Below are 5,405 nucleotides of genomic sequence, written 5' to 3'. Positions count from 1 at the left end.
GTGTGCACCTCTATATTTGTATGAAAGTTTTGGCAGGTCATTGGTTTCCAGCATTCATGTGAGAATGAGGTTTCCAGCATTCATGTGAGCATGACACATTCACACATTAAAGAATGTGTGAATGTGTCATTCTGGGAAAAGACATTTTTAAAGAATCTGGAATCCATTATTCCATCTTCCCTAAATTCCCCGGAGTAGATGTTCCAGATGATTGGATCCAGTACCGTTTTTTTTATATGGTCCATATGGGCAGTTGCCCAGGGTGGCACCAAAAAGGGGGCGCAAAAAGCACCATATTTTAAAAAAGAAAGTTTCATATTACTTTTATTCATATACAGGCAGCCCCTATTGCTGCAAACAATAGAGAGATTAGGCTTTGTTTGCTGTCAGTCACAAGTTACCCCAAGTCTGAACTCTACCTTTAGCAGGGAAAAAAACAGGAAATTTGAAGAAGTTATGTTTTCACAAATTTTGTTGGAGTTGTTGTAGTGGTGGGGGAGTCACCCAGGATTCAATTTATGAAAGAAAGCCACCACCAGTTTTCCCTGGCCTCGGGGTCACCCGCAACTTATCTAGATCCTATTTCATGTCAAACGAAGTGAGGAAACGACCGCAGAGGAAAATTTCATAAGAAGCAGCAATTCGCTAGCATAAGAACACAATAGCCTCATTGTCACTAGCGAGATTCAGTAAACAAAATGATTTATTTTAATTTAATCAACTCAGTTTGCTTCTCGCCACCACATTACACATGATTTAAATACATGATCTGACCTCTCGCTAAAAGACGAGGTGTTTTGGAGCTTAGGAGAACGTTGGTCATGTTGAGCTGTTTCTATGGGGGTTGTCTAGAATCATCCAAGAGAAATGATAGAAATGAGTGCATATCCCATGGCTTTAGCCTCACTACCAAACACAGAGCTAACGAAGGAGGTGCAGTTCTTTGCAATAGCTCCCATTCCCTTCCAGCTTTCACATTTTCTCATACCGTAGTCACAAACGGTAATGTATTTTGTTAGGATCACATGTAAGACAAACACAAATCTGGTGCACGCTTCTGTAGTAGCAGGAAAAACATTTTTTATTGGCAAACATGTAATCTGAAAAGTGTGGCATCCATTTGCATTCAGCCCTCTTTTTCCAGCTTTGCACATCTAGAGTGTAAAGTTTTTGCCCTTTTTTTTCCTTAGTGGAATTACTCTGTGAACATCAATTTTCAAGTCTTGAGCTTCTAGTCTTTTGCAGAACAAAAAGCATGTGTTCCACATGATGCTACCATTACCAAGTATTCTCGGTGTTTTCCATTGCTAATTAGGTCTTATCTGACTAGAGCACCTGCTTTTCCACATTTGTCCTTCACATGTTGCGGCACACTGAAAATGAGACTTTTTACTTTCTTTTTGCCACTTGGTTGGTCACAGTTTTTGTCGCTCCTTGTCTGACCTGTCAATTTAGGTGAGCGTACAGTTGTACCTTACTCTTTGCATTTTCTGATGTCAGACACTAAAAGATGCACAAAATTCCTCGTGGTGTAATGTCCCTACTTTAAATTTCTCCTAAAATTAAGGCCAAATCTCTCTGGTGTCTTCTTTGGCTCTCTAATCTCCCCAGTAATACTGAAATCAAATTACACACCAATTGATTTTATTCCTATATTACTTTATAACTATTTTCATGCACACTGAAGCATATTTAATATTTGAAAGCCTTACTGTTTCTGTAGCACAAACACCCAAGGTGGCCGATGTGCAAACCACCCAGCAGTGGACTTAATGAAACCACGACGCAGAGCCTGGTGGTCTGCAAATGTGAGCAAGACAGCAGATAGCATGGTGTTCTGGGGGATGGGTCTATGCTGGAAGGGTAGCTGATGTAAAAAACATAGGAGACCCCCTAACCCCCGCAAACCCAAAGTTAATGCACACACCCCATCCTCCCTGTCCCCCAACCCTTCATCTGCCAAGCCCCCACCCCTAAACAAACTCATGCACATGCTGAAAGATGGATGTTCAACAAATGGAAGTAAGGGGTGAGCGAAGACCCTGTATGAGAAGTGTATTGTGCAGCCGGGGGCCATCAAACCCCCTCCCTCCCGGCTCATAGCCCAGCAATCAAGGGGGCCCCGTCAGTGGGGGCCGAGGGGGTTTGACGTGGAATGGGGTGGCTGTGGATGAGGGGGAGGCAGTTGCTGCCTCACTTGGATGTTATTTATTGGCCTACTTTGAATCTCCTGCTGCCTCCTGCACTCCCTGTCACTCCCATTGATCTTGTCCAGATTTGCCCTCATGGATATCTCTTCACCTCTTCCACCTCCTTCCCTCTTCCCCTGCTGAAATACTCAGTGTAGAAAGCCTTTTGTTCCTGACTCCATGTCCAGTGGGACTGGAGAAAGTGCTTCCACATCATCTTAGCCTACATGACCAAAGGCAATGTAGTATATATATATATCAGTGACGTGCGGTCAGGGGAGGCATGGAAAAATATCATAGAAAAATACCATCATGGAAAAATAATATATAATAATAAAATCATTTATAAAGATATTTTCACCCTGTGGTTTGTACTATAAAGTACCTATTTTTCATTTAATTTAACCAAATCTGATGTTATTTTTCTTCAAAATTGCTGAATTTTCACATTTTCCCATTCAAATGATTAGAAGCAAAGCTGGTGAGGCAGCAGTGAGCCGAGCCTCACCTGGGATTGCGCAACCTCTCGCTAACTGCACCAGTTGCCACTCTATGAGAGCATGCTCCTCCTGTCTGTACGTCGCCAATAAAATGTTTAAAAACATTTAATGTATGAACAGATTTTCCATAATTTAGCTTATGTATTTAATGTACTGTGTTTTTATTGTCACCAACTGTGTATGTAACGTGATTTGTGTGCTAAGGAGCGATTAGAAACGGCAGAAAACAGATTCAAGGTGAGGCAGGCAGTTCTCGTGCCTCATCGCTGGGGGCGCTCATGAACCCAGACATTGTGACTCCACAACTGCAGAGTAAGAGACAGTAACAGTGATCTAGCCATACAGAAGCGGCGGTGATACAGAGAGCGAGAAAGACGTGGTTTTGAGTTGTACTTTAACGGTTTCTCCCTTTGCTTTTAAGCACAGCACGAAATTAATAATATCTACATGTCTAAGTTTGATTGAGATAACGGAATTATTCTGCAGCGGCGGCACAGCTAAGCATCACATGTTAAAGGATATTCTTTTTACCCTCCAGCATTGTATGTATGTGCGAAATTTCCTTATGTAAATAATAACATGCAGGGGTTTAGATTTGCAAATCCGATCATTAAGTCGGTGCCTCACCAGCTATGAACCTCACCGCATGTCACTGATATATAAATATATCAGCTGGTCACAAAGTTGATCATTAAGTCTTGCCAAAGTCAATTTGTCTGGCAGCAGAAGATATTACAGAAGATAGGCTGCTAGCGTGCCATGGTCAAGCTTTGCCATTAGATCATCTTCATTAATGTTGGTCATGATGTCAAATACATGCACCGTTATTTATGAGGTTTTGTGTATGAAGACATGCAAAAGGAAAAATCACCTGAAATTAAATTAATGCAGCCTCAAATGAACAAATGACCAAGAACGCGAGTGTCTAAAAGGGAATTAAGAAGGTATGCAGCAGCCTGATGCTCTCCAGTACTTAATTAAATGAGCATTGGGAAGCTTCTGTGCCTCTAACGTAACAGAAAATCTAGATTGTTGCTGGCTTACAGCATGTAGGTACTTGTGAATGTGAGGCTGAGTGGAAACGGCATCTGTAATTGTTGCATCTCATCAATCTGGAGAAGACTATCAGTTAACTATATAGAATCCATCATTCCAACTTCCATTATTCCCACGAGAGGAGATCCCAGGTAGTTCAGCCTGAGGTCAATGCAATGCTAAAAATCACAAAAAACAAACAAACCAAAGAGTATTTCTGAAACTCAAAAAGTTTCTGCTCATTTGAGATAGTTGACTAGTAGAAGAGGATTGATGTGGAGGAGGTAAAAAAAACAATAAAAAACAACAACTTGGCAACATGGTTACATTTTAAGAAGCTTCATCTGAACAAACAAGAGCATTAATGGATCGCTATCAGGCACCGAGGTGGAGAGCTGGTGATTTGGAGTTGTGTACAGCCACAGGCCACGCATGGACAGCTGGTCACAAAGTTGATCATTAAGTCTTGCCAGAGTCAATTTGTCTGACAGCAGAAGCGACTAAAATTAGGTCATGGGACGATAAAAATCTGCTTCCAAATGGCCAAAAGAGAAAAGCATGTCAAACGTTCAGATGTTTTACCCAGACTGAGGTCAAAACATTTGGCCACCTCGTAAATAATATATTGCCAAAATTCACCACTAATTTCATAGAAATGATGTGAACAATGAATACTTATTATTGTTAATAAAGCTGTTTTTAAATCTACTCAATATTTCACAGACAGCTTCTGAATTTCGAATGTTGAAAGACTATTTTTTGGTCATTCCACAAACATGACATGGGCCTAAGAATGACTGAGTAAAGTGCAATTTGGTGACATTTGTACGTCTCTTTTGCTGCGGATCTGTTTTGTATTTTGCGCGTGTATTGAGATGAAGTGTGTAGAATTCACACTTTTGTACTGCACTGGAACAAGAGTAACCACTGTTTGATTAAATCCATATGGTTCCTCATATTGTTTCACCAGTTTCCTGGTTCTGGTCCCCTTGGCAGAGCAGCAACCCTCCTCCTTTTGCAGACCACTTTTGGACTTTTTGCTAAAGCGCAATCCATTTCTGCGATAAGTTGTGTGGCAGAAACAAGCTGCACATGAGCTAGTCGCAAACGACTAGCTCATGTGAAAGAAGACATGGGCGAAGTAGACTGAAGACAATCTAGGATAAAGTCTCATGCTTTAAATTGTATAGGAATGTAAATCTCTGAAAAAAGATTTACATTCCTATAGAAATTAACTTGATTCTCATCTCCTTTCAGTCCTCCATCTGGAATTTATCCCATTGAGCTCGATTTCTCAGGATGCATTTTATCCTGGCCAATCGGCAATAAGAAGGAGTTGTGAACAGTGATGTCGAGTTTCTGCGACATCATCGGCAGACCTCGCAGAAAATCCTCTGAAAGTAGTAGGACTGCTATTCTTTGGAGCCACTTCAAGCTTTCAGCATCCAGAGGCGAGTGAATTTTCATTGGTGCAGACAGAAGTACTTTGTAGCGTTGTTAGAAAATGAGTGGTGTTATTGATGGGTCACTCAGCATATGTGTGCTCTGAGAGCTTATTAACTTATTTTTCAACATGTCAACATGCCACCTTAGTCAAAGGATATTTAATATAATATGGAAGCTTTTCTTTCTGCACCAGTGTAATGCAAGGCAGCTGTGCTACAGAATGCCTTTATTCAAC

Source organism: Poecilia reticulata, chromosome 9 (genome assembly GCF_904066995.2).
Source record: "Poecilia reticulata chromosome 9, P_reticulata-male-v2, whole genome shotgun sequence".
NCBI lineage: Eukaryota > Metazoa > Chordata > Actinopteri > Cyprinodontiformes > Poeciliidae > Poecilia > Poecilia reticulata.
Note: the sequence above shows the minus strand (reverse complement) of the source record.